Source organism: Schistocerca nitens, chromosome 5 (assembly GCF_023898315.1).
Source record: "Schistocerca nitens isolate TAMUIC-IGC-003100 chromosome 5, iqSchNite1.1, whole genome shotgun sequence".
NCBI classification, from domain to species: Eukaryota; Metazoa; Arthropoda; class Insecta; order Orthoptera; family Acrididae; genus Schistocerca; species Schistocerca nitens.
In genome coordinates this window covers 352,050,677-352,063,155 of record NC_064618.1, presented here as the reverse complement: position 1 = coordinate 352,063,155, position 12,479 = coordinate 352,050,677, and the positions used below count along the sequence as shown (strand labels likewise).

At 44.3% G+C, this 12,479-nt stretch overlaps 1 protein-coding gene across 1 annotated transcript in view; it reads left to right on the top strand.

The window, feature by feature from the left end:
* Positions 1-7,467: 7,467 nt before the first annotated feature.
* Positions 7,468-12,479, top strand: part of LOC126260795 (trypsin alpha-3-like) — a 76,143-nt gene continuing 71,131 nt past the window's right edge. The window contains exon 1 of the mRNA XM_049958134.1: positions 7,468-7,516. The gene's annotated coding sequence lies outside the window, so the exon portion shown is untranslated. The remainder of the gene's footprint in view (positions 7,517-12,479) is intronic.

The window sequence follows — 12,479 nt, the reverse complement described above, 5'->3', positions numbered from 1 at the left end:
CATTTATAAAAATGATCTGCTTTAGACCGGTTTTCAACACAACCCGAACGGTGATTAAGGTACTACACTCCTGGAAATGGAAAAAAGAACACATTGACACCGGTGTGTCAGACCCACCATACTTGCTCCGGACACTGCGAGAGGGCTGTACAAGCAATGATCACACGCACGGCACAGCGGACACACCAGGAACCGCGGTGTTGGCCGTCGAATGGCGCTAGCTGCGCAGCATTTGTGCACCGCCGCCGTCAGTGTCAGCCAGTTTGCCGTGGCATACGGAGCTCCATCGCAGTCTTTAACACTGGTAGCATGCCGCGACAGCGTGGACGTGAACCGTATGTGCAGTTGACGGACTTTGAGCGAGGGCGTATAGTGGGCATGCGGGAGGCCGGGTGGACGTACCGCCGAATTGCTCAACACGTGGGGCGTGAGGTCTCCACAGTACATCGATGTTGTCGCCAGTGGTCGGCGGAAGGTGCACGTGCCCGTCGACCTGGCACCGGACCGCAGCGACGCACGGATGCACGCCAAGACCGTAGGATCCTACGCAGTGCCGTAGGGGACCGCACCGCCACTTCCCAGCAAATTAGGGACACTGTTGCTCCTGGGGTATCGGCGAGGACCATTCGCAACCGTCTCCATGAAGCTGGGCTACGGTCCCGCACACCGTTAGGCCGTCTTCCGCTCACGCCCCAACATCGTGCAGCCCGCCTCCATTGGTGTCGCGACAGGCGTGAATGGAGGGACGAATGGAGACGTGTCGTCTTCAGCGATGAGAGTCGCTTCTGCCTTGGTGCCAATGATGGTCGTATGCGTGTTTGGCGCCGTGCAGGTGAGCGCCACAATCAGGACTGCATACGACCGAGGCACACAGGGCCAACACCCGGCATCATGGTGTGGGGAGCGATCTCCTACACTGGCCGTACACCACTGGTGATCGTCGAGGGGACACTGAATAGTGCACGGTACATCCAAACCGTCATCGAACCCATCGTTCTACCATTCCTAGACCGGCAAGGGAACTTGCTGTTCCAACAGGACAATGCACGTCCGCATGTATCCCGTGCCACCCAACGTGCTCTAGAAAGTGTAAGTCAACTACCCTGGCCAGCAAGATCTCCGGATCTGTCCCCCATTGAGCATGTTTGGGACTGGATGAAGCGTCGTCTCACGCGGTCTGCACGTCCAGCACGAACGCTGGTCCAACTGAGGCGCCAGGTGGAAATGGCATGGCGAGCCGTTCCACAGGACTACATCCAGCATCTCTACGATCGTCTCCATGGGAGAATAGCAGCCTGCATTGCTGCGAAAGGTGGATATACACTGTACTTTACCAGAAAAATATGATAATCACGTTCGTGCTGTGAGGTGACACAGTACATGTGTGTACATCACGTGCAAGTGAATCGCCTGAACTAATTACATATCATCCGGTAGATACACTATGCGATCAAAAGTAACCGGACACCTGGCTGAAAATGACTTACAAGTTCGTGGCGCCCTCCATCGGTAATGTTGGAATTCAATATGGTGTTGGCCCACCCTTAACCTTGATGACATCTTCCACTCTCGCAGTTATACGTTCAATCAGGTGGTGGAATGTTTCTTTGGGAACGGCAGCCCACTCTTCACGGAGTGCTGCGCTGAGGAGAGGTATCGATTTCGGTCGGTGAGGCCTGGCACGAAGTCGGCGTTCCAAAATAGTGCAAAGGTGATATATAGGGCTCAGATGAGGACTCTGTGGAGGCCAGTCCATTACAGGGATGTTTGGCGTGTAACCACTCCGTCACAGGCCGTGCATTATGAACAGGTGCTCGATAGTGTTGAAAGATGCAGTCACCATCCCCGAATTGTTCAACAGTGGGAAGCAACAAGGTGCTTAATACATGGATGTAGTAGGCCTGTGCTGTGATAGTGCCACGGTAAACAACAACGGTGCAAGACCCCTCCATGAAAATTAAAATCAAACCATAACACCACCGCCTCCGAATTTTACTGTTGGCACTGCATACGCTGGGACATAACGTTCACCGGGCGTTCGCCATACCCACACCCTGCCACCGAATCACCACATTATGTACTGTGATTCGTCACTCCACACAACGTCTTTCCACTGTTCAATCATCCAATGTTTACGCTCCTTACACCAAGCGAGGCGTCGTTTGGCGTTTTCAGGCGTGATGAGTGGCTTATGAGCAGCTGAAATCCAATTTTTCTCACCTCCCGTTTAACTGTCATAGTACTTGCAGTGGATCCTGATGCAGTCTGAAATTCCTGTGTGATGGTCTGGATAGACGTCTGCGTGTTACATATTACGACCATCTTCAACTGTCGGCGGTTTCAGTCAGCAGCCGAGGTCGGCCTGTACGATTCTGTGCTGCTCGTGTCTCTTCACGTTTCCACTTCACTATCACATCGGAAACAGTTGACCAAGGGATTTTTAGGAGTTATGGAAATCTCAATTACGGACGTATGACACAAGTGACACCCAGTCACCTGACCACGTTCAAAGTTCGTGAGTTCCACGGAGCACCCCATGCTATTCTCTTACGATGTCAAATGACCACTGAGGTCGTTGAAATGGAGTACCTGGCAGTAGGTGGCATGTTTTTAGGGGTGTCCGGATAGTTTTTATTACATGGTGTAATTAATAGTGTGTATTGTTATGTATTGTTAACGTGTTATTGATTTCGTGTATAATGAAATGTTATTGCAGACTGGTGGTGTCCGATGGGACCGCAGTTTACCGGCCAGGTAGAATGCTCCACACCAGGGAGTAAGCAGCGAGAGTTTGATGGCCACCAGAAATTTCAACAGACTGCACTGACATTTGCTTAGCTAGTTGTAAAAAGAGGTAATGACGCTGTTGAATTGTTTCTTTTAATAGTTCATGATGGTTTTAACGTGGGCATAATGGACAATACCAGTGACTCGTAAGCGGGTTTATACTTTGTAATGGATTGGGTAACTGGCCGAGGGAGTTGTTAGTCCGAGAATAGTCAGGTGTAAGGTTATGAGGCGGTAAGTCAACTGTGAGTTTTGACTTCGAATTACTTTGAGTAGAAGTACCAGTTACAGCGAGATTTTCTTGATAAACTTATCCAAGATCCTGACCATTAGTTTGATTAAGTCAGTGCTCTGCAATGGAAGGTGAGTCTTAGAAATTCTGTGAGATTGTCCAGAGCTACTATACGATGGAGTATAAAAAGGTAGTTTCTGGTCTGGTGGAATTTAGCAACGGATAGTTTGTTTGATGAGACGTCATTGGTCTTATTATTGTGTGGTACTAATGATCGATTAAAGTATTGGCTTGTCTCAGATTTGGTTCAATAATAACGAAATGGTGACACTATTCAGAACACTATAAGGTAGACGAGTAATTTTTTGTGTTTTGTTGGATGGTAGTACTTCTCAGAACAGTCTAAAGTAATTGAGTGGCTTCTGGTGTTTTGTTGGGTGGTAACAGGGTGGTAACACTAGTTTTAACACTCTTAAGTTATTTGAGTTGTTTCTGGTGATTTGTTAGATGGTAATACTGCTCATAAACCCAAAGGCAGTCAAATGGTTTCTAGTGATCTGATGGTTAGTAATTCTGTTCAAATGGTTCAAATGGCTCTGAGCACTATGGGACTCAACTGCTGTGGTCATCAGTCCCCTAGAACTTAGAACTACTTAAACCTAACTAACCTAAGGACATCACACACAGCCATGCCCGAGGCAGGATTCGAACCTGCGACCGTAGCAGTCACACGGTTCCGGACTGCGCGCCTAGAACCGCGAGACCACCGCGGCCGGCAATTCTGTTCAGCACACTCTAAGTTAGTCAAGTGGTTTGTGGTGCTTTGTTATGTGTTGATACTGCTCAGAAAACTCGAAGATCGTCTAGTGTTTTTGTTGGATATTAAATACGGATTTGGTACATTATGTCGTCTCGAATGCAAGCTTATTCTCTAACAGTAATGCTTCTGTTGTGATTATTAAATATAATGACGGTGAGATATTATTGGTTTGTCCAAACAGTGGACGAGTGAACAGTAAAAGCTAGTTACAGGATGAACCATTAATTGAAGAATGATGAGCGCCATTATTCTCTTATGAGGACTAGTTGCTGTTGCTGCGCAGTCCAATCTGCGACAACGTTATATGGATTTTGTTCGAATAAGCTCCAGTGCCTGAAGACGCTCAGCTTTGTTTCGTATTCTAGATACAGAAATGTCGTGACGGCGGCACTAGCTATTTAATTTTGAATAGGACAGATTAGTGAAAGTGCATTCGGCAACTCAGGTCCTCAATTATCACAAGTACGTCTTGTACGTATAATAGCCGAGTTCTTGTTGACAGAGCGTACTGTTACGTACAGAGAAGAAATAAAAAAATTTTTTTTTCCAGCTTGTGATATTTCCCTATATGACGTTCACTTACACTGAAATCATCTAGAGATCATAATAAAGAAAGTAAAATGTGCGAACCACTAGTGATCAAATACTTTAGTGATTACTAATAGTCAGTGGTTTCTATAGAGATCACTACCTTGCCCTATAATTACAAACCAAGATTAAGTTTAGATATTACACTCAAAAGTGAAAAGGAATATGCAATAGAGAAAAAGCTGAAAATTGTTCTTGTGTGTTATGCTAAGCTTAAATCTACAGGTTCTGTTGTTGTGGACACATATTTGTCCAGTTTAGTTGTAAACCTAGAGGCAGAAAGTCGTGAAACCTTCTTCATACTAACATACTATGGATAAAACCCGAAAAATGATAATTAAAAGTTTGACAGTCAAAAAACATATTAGCTCGCAACGTAAGTGTGACCAACTTGTTTAAGGCTTAGTGGGGTAATTGTTATAATCGTAATTTAATATTCACGGCAGCTACAAATTTTGGGTCTTGGACAGATTGGATAAAATCATGACTTGAAATTAATACCCATATTATTAATATTAATGAAGAATGTAAATCACATTGAAATATTGATCACTGACATATTGTCACAAGAGCTAGCATGCCTAGTACTGAGCTGACGAGAAACGGCGGCAGCAAACAGTTATTTTAGTGTCAAACTAATAACAAATGTCTATGGAGACCTATACTAAGTGATACTATCTAGAAATATACTAATGATTGAATAGGAAATTTGTGAATAGTGTTGCTCTTTATAAAGAATTGTGTGGTAAACTACATTCATGTAGAAGTTGGACCAAAATACGTTGGTCGGAAGATAACGAATTTCATTGTTATTCTCTTTCTATTGCCAAAAAATGGCTCTGAGCACTATGGGAGTTAACATCTTAGGTCATCAGTCGCCTAGAACTTAGAGCTACTTAAACCTAACCAAGCTAAGGACATTACACACATCCACGCCAGAGGCAGGATTCGAACCTGACTGAAGCGCCTAGAACCGCTCGGCCACACCGGTCGGCTTCTATTGCCACCTAACGGTAGATTTCCTTTACCACCTACACTGACGAGCGAAAACATTATGACTACTTGTTTAATTGCTTACTTTTCCTGCTTCGGAACGAAATACGTTACCGATTCTGCGTATGAGGGATCCGACAGTTTGTTAGTAGGTTTGTGCAAGTATGTGGCATTAGATGTCTAAGCACTGGTCATGTACTTTGCGTAAATAATGGGCCACTGATTTTCGTACGCGGTGATGGTGCCGATAGTGACCCAGATGGGTTCTATGGGATTTACATTAAGATAATTTAGTCACCGAGACATCAACTTGAGTTAACTATAATTCTCTTCAAACCACTGTGACGTGGTTCTGCCTCCGAGACACTGCTGAAAGATGAGATCGCCTTTGGGGAAGAAAAAAATGGCTCTGAGCACTATGGGACTCAACAACTTAGGTCATCAGTCCCATAGAACTTAGAACTACTCAAACCTAAATAACCTAAGGACATCACACACATCCATACCCGAAGCAGGATGCGAACCTGCGACCGTAGCAGTCACGCTGTTCCGGACTAAATTGCCTAGAACCGCACGGTCACCGAGCCATCTTCGGGGAAGACATCAACCGTGAAGAATGCAGGTAGCTCGCTGCTGTCAGACTACCACAGGCCCCATGCAAGCACAGGGAAATGTCTCCCATTGCATAGTACTGCTCCCCCCAGCGTGCGTCCGTGGGCGCTGCACGATTCGCGCCTTAGATCACCTCTATGAAGGCGGTTGTGTCAAAGACCAACGATCTGGTGTGACGAACACCTGAAGAGCCGACAGGTTATCACTGATCGACAGTGGAATCCCGATGGTCGTATGTCCACTAAAATCGTACTTGACGATGTCGTTGGGTCATGATGTGAAAACCTCAGGGTGATCTACTGTGGAAGTCCATGTTCAGCAATGTACGATGAACGGTGTGCTGCGAAACACTTTTACGTACACAAGCATAGTGCTTTTTTGACAGAAATGCGACAGACTAAAATCTGTCCTACTCTACAGAGCAAAGAAGCCTCCGAACCCCACGTTTTGTGATGAGTCGTGGACGTCTAACCATTTAGCAGCTAGTGGTAATTTCATTGCCCTTCTACCTCTTTCCGTAGATGCTAAAGACAGTAGCACGCAAACATTCGACCAGCGTTGCCGTTTTTGAGATACTCGTTCACAGTCTCTGCGTAACAATAATTTGCCTGTCGTCAGAGTGACTTATCTCAATGGATTTCCCCATTTGCAGTCCATGCCTTCGCAAGGATCAGCCGCCGTTCGTGTCTACTCCGTTTATTAAACTTATGTCACCGCGTCTCTTGTTCGCAACGCTACCAGGTGGCATTCAGCGTCGCGGTGCGCAGTGGCCATAACGTTTTGGCTTATCAATAGAGAGTACTGTGTAATAGGTACTGCACCCTGTCAGAGTTAACGTTATCGATACGGACGATGTATATAACTGATGATACAGCATTTCACGTGGAAGCCAATTTATACTTGTTATCTGTTCTCGCGATAAAGTGTCAGTATCCACGCAAGACTAACCTAATAGAGCCTCTAACTTTCTGCAACCAACTACGTAAGCTAGATAGTGGTGCATTTAAGATAATAGAAAAATATTTATTTGGACAAAGCACAGATTTTCCATATACAGGATAGACATTTATTTTCGTAGCATTCAATACCTCCTCAATCTGCAGCTAATTAATACACAATTTCGGAGTCAATTTTAGATGGTGGTTGTAGCATCAAAATATGTGCGTTGAGGGCAAACAACTACGTGCGATCTAGCGCACGATCATAAAACTTTGGGGTCTACGTTTCTGTGTTGCGTAACATCTCACTGTGTGTGTAGACCGTTAATCAACTGACCCCTTATAAAGCACTTTCTAACGCCTGAGACGATGAATAACAACGAAGAACAGATTAGATAAAGAGACTATCGAGGAAGAAAAAATACGTACCGCCATATCATTGACCATCTGTATATAAATGATACCTACATGAAGTCGTATCACAGCTGTACATTATGATTTCTTTGATAGTATGCTTGCTCCTGATTTCAGCCAGCCAGTGCTACGGTAAGAGTCTCAGTAACAAAGAATTCTGTGTAACGAAGATGTTGGACTTCATAAATGTCGCAGGATAGCTGTATTTCAACATCTTCTTAATAAAGTAAAATTTTAAATAATGTTTTTGAGTCGCAACTTGCATAAGTTACACTGAGGTGATAAAAGTCATGGGATACTTCCCAATACCGTGTCAGACCACCTTTTCCCGGCTTACTGCAGCAGCCAGGCGTGGCATGGACTACATATGGTACTGGAAGTCAGCTGCGCAAATACTACGCCATAGCCTCCATAATTGCTGAAGTGCCTCCGGTGCATGGTTTTGTGTGCCTTCTGGCCTTCCGATTGCGTGCCGTAAAAGTTCGATGGGATTGATGTCATGGAATCATGGAGTGGAATCTTGGTGGTCAAACTATTCGCTCGAATTGTTCAGAATTCTCTGCGTATCAATCGCGAACAATTGTGGCCCAGTGACACGGCGAATTTCCGACCATAATAATTCCATTACTGTGTGAGAACCTGAAATCCATGCATGGCGGCAAATAGTGTCCAAGCAGCCGAACATCCAGAGGACCCAGTCCATTCCATGCAAACAGACCCCGCACCATTCAGGAAGCACGCCAGCTTGCGTAGTGCCTTGTCGACAACCTAAGTGCAAGGCTTCGTGGGGGCTGCACCGTAATCGAATACCACCATCAGCTCTTACCAAATTAAATTGGGACACATCCGACGAGGCCACGGTATTGCAGTATTTTAGTGTCAAACCGATATGGTCACGAACCAAGGAGAGGCGCTACAGGCGATGTCGTACTGTTAGCAATGACACTCGCTTCGGTCGTCTGCTGCCATAGCCCATTATCGTCAAATTTCGCCACACTGTCACAATGGAAACGTTCGCCGTACGTCAGACATTAATTTCTTGGGTTATTTCACGCAGCGTAGCTTGTCTGTCACTATTGACAACTATACGCAAACGCCGCTGCTCTCGGCCTTTAAGTGAACTCTGTTGGAAACTGCGTCGTTCGTGATCAGAGATAATGATTGAAAGTTGGTATTCTTAGCACACTCTTGACACTGAGGATCACGGGGTATTGAATTCCCCAACGATTTCCTAAATGAAATGTCCCATCCACCTAGCTCCAAATAACATTCCTCGCTCAAAGTCAGATAATTCTCTTCGTGCTACTTTAAACAGGTCGGAAACCCTTTCACATGAATCCCTTCAGTACAAAAGACAGCTCCGCCAGTGCACCGTCCTTTTATACCTTATGTACGCGATACTACCACAATCTGTATATATGTGTATCACTATCCCATGATTTTTGGGACCTTAGTGTAATGTTCGTGTGTAAAGTGGCACGGACAATGAAAAAATACGTGATTTATCTGTCCATTCGAGAATGCATTGTATCTACGGCGTTTTTTTCACGGAATTTCCAGACACTGTAGTATTTTTCCCAATTTCGTGAAATTTGAAACGAAACTTTATATAAAGTTGTTCTAGTTTGACTGTAGTTCTGTCCTCGAGACGTATAGTACCACTCTCGTTACGTCAGGATTTATTCATGTCATACTTACATTTTTATATACGAAACGCAAATATTCTTAACATAAGTCTTTTGGATCTGGAGTCAACAAAAACATTGCGTTCTGAGCATCCTCGCAAGAAAACTTGTTTCAGTATATCTCGTGAATCCCAGAGTAATCTATAAAGAGTTATGTTTTCTTCGGAAGAAACTGTAATTTATACTGTAACCAACTATTTTGAGCACAGGTAGTTCCTCCGGTTCAATTTTTATCTACTCCGCATTGCACACTTCCAGAGAAAATATGCTCCATCAGAGTATAACGCACCATCTTCACTTTAGCGCCTTTCATCATTGGTAGTTTTTAATTTAGTTGAAAAAGTAACAACCATCTTTACTAACAACCACATGGTTTAAAACAGTTTCCCACTACTTGGGGTCCGCAGCTCGTGGTCGTGCGGTAGCGTTCTCGCTTTCCGCGCCCGGTTTCCAGGGTTCGATTCCCGGCGGGGTCAGGGATTTTCTCTGCCTCGTGATGACTGGGTGTTGTGTGCTGTCCTTAGGTTAGTTAGGTTTAAGTAGTTCTAAGTTCTAGGGGACTGATGACCATAGATGTTGAGTCCCATAGTGCTCAGAGCCAATTTTTGAACCACTACTTGGTACATGTTTAACACACTGGTCGATCCTCGTACCTTTGGCATCTACTCCACAATGTTTGTGGAGACATTTCGTTTCCTTTTGGTTTAATAGCCATACACACCATCTTTGAACGAGTTTATTGTTACAGATCATATCAACTGTTGCTGCTTTTGCCCTCTACGTGTCGATGCCACACAGCACACAAAGAGCTGCGTGTCTTTCATAGTGCCTAATTTGTTCTTTTCTGAGGTTTCGTCTCAGCAATCAGAAAATTTCTACCATTCATGCAGTATAAGCTATCAACGTGTTTACGTATTTCCACAATTCGTTATACATATGTCTGATACAGAATATGTCTTGCTTCCTTTCGGTTACAGTAATTTTGTTGAATATAACTTAGAAGCTGGTAGACTTTCATTCCTTTTGTTTATAAATCTCTGTAGATAAATTTTTAATAAGCGTAACTTTTCTAAGCTGGTTATCGACCGTACTCTGCATGACCAGTGATATTCATATGGTATCGCATGTTATCGTTTCTTCCCTTTTGTCTGATAGGTGGAATGGGAGAAGAATTTTTCCTCTTATTTCTCTCTGGGTGCTGTTAGTCTAAGATTATCTTCAAGGTACGAGCATAAGCCAGTAGAGTAGTTAAGACTCCACGGTAGAAGGCCATTCTTGGCATTTGCTACAAATGAGATACAGGACATCTTTCTCCATGAAAAATTTTAATAAATTACACTATACGATCAAAAGTACCCGGACACCTGTCTGGAAATGACTTACAAGTTCGTGGGGCCCTCCATCTGTAATGCTGGAATTCAGTATGGTGTTGGTCCACCAGTAGCCTTGATGACAGCTTCCACTCTCGCAGGCATACCTTCAATCAGGTGGTGGAACGTTTCTTGGGGAAAGGTAGCCCATTCTTCAAGGAATCCTACGCTGAGGAGAGGTACCGTTGCCCGTCGGTGAGACATGTCACGAAGTCGACGTTCCAAAACGTCGCAAAGGTGTTCTATAGGATTCAGATCAGGACTATGTGCAGGCCAGAGCATTACGGGGATGTTATTGTCATGCAACCACTCCGCCACAGACGGTGCATTATGAACAGGTACTCGATCGTGTTGAAAGATGCAATCGTAATCCCCAAATTGCTCTTCAACAGTAGGAAGTAAAAACTTGCTTAAAACATCTATGTAGGCCTGTGCTGTGATAGTGCCACGCAAAACAGCAACGGTTGAAACACCCCTTCATGGAAAACTCTATCACATCATAACACCAGTGCCTTCGAAATTTACTGTTGACACTACATACGCTGGCACATAACGTTCACCGGGCATTCGCTATACCCATACCCTGCCATCGGATCGCCACATTGTGTACCGTGATTCGTCATTGCACACGACGTTTCTCCACTGTTCAAACGTCCAGTGTTTACGTTCCTTACACCAAGCGAGGCGTCGTTTGGAATTCACCAACGTGATGTGTGGCATATGGGCAGCTGCTTGATTGTGAAATCCAAGTTTTCTCATCTCCCGCCCGTACTGATACTTTACGAATTATCTTAGAAGAAAGATTAAGGAAAGGCAAACCTATGTTTCTAGCATTTGTATACTTAGAGAAAGCTTTTGACAATGTTGACTGGAATACTCTCTTTCAAATTCTGAAGGTGGCAGGGGTAAAATACAGGGAGCGAAAGGTTATTTACAATTTGTACAGAAACCAGATGGCAGTTATAAGAGTCGAGGGACATGAAAGGGAAGCAGTGGTTGGGAAGGGAGTGAGACAGGGTTGTAGCCTCTCCCCGATGTTATTCAATCTGTATATTGAGCAAGCAGTGAAGGAAACTAAATAAAAATTCGGAGTAGGTATTAAAATCCATGGAGAGGAAATGAAAACTTTGAGGTTCACCGATGACATTGTAATTCTGTCAGAGACAGCAAAGGACTTGGAAGAGCAGTTGAATGGAATGGACAGTGTCTTGAAAGGAGGGTATAAGTTGAACATCAACAAAAGCAAAACGAGGATAATGGAATGTAGTCGAATTAAGTCGGGTGATGCTGAGGGAATTAGATTAGGAAATGAGACACGTAAAGTAGTAAAGGAATTTTGCTATTTTGGGAGCAAAATAGGTGATGATGGTCGAAGTAGAGAGGACATAAAATGTAGACTGCCAATGGCAAGGAAAGCGTTTCTGAAGAAGAGAAATTTGTTAACATCGAGTATAGATTTAAGTGTCAGGAAGTCGTTTCTGAAAGTATTTGTATGGAGTGTAGCCATGTATGGAAGTGAAACATGGACGATAAATAGTTTGGACAAGAAGAGAATAGAAGCTTTCGAAATATGGTGCTACAGAAGAATGCTGAAGATTAGATGGGTAGATCACATAATGAGGAGGTATTGAATATAATTGGGGAAAAGAGGTGTTTCTGGCACAACTTGACAAGAAGAAGGGACCGATTGGTAGGACATGTTCTGAGGCATCAGGGGATCACAAATTTTGCATTGGAGGGCAGCGTGGAGGGTAAAAATCGAAGAGGGAGACCAAGAGATGAATACACAAAGCAGATTCAGAAGGATGTAGGTTGCAGTAAGTACTGGGATATGAAGAAGCTTGCATGGGATTGAGTAGCATGGAGAGCTGCATCAAACCAGTCTCAGGACTGAAGACCACAACAACAACAACAGCCTAACTGTCACAGTACTTGCAGTGGATCCTGATTCCAGTTTCGAATTCCTGTGTATTGGTCTGAATAGATGTCTGCCTGTTACACATTACGACCCTCTTCAACCGTCGGCGGTTAAAGTCAGCA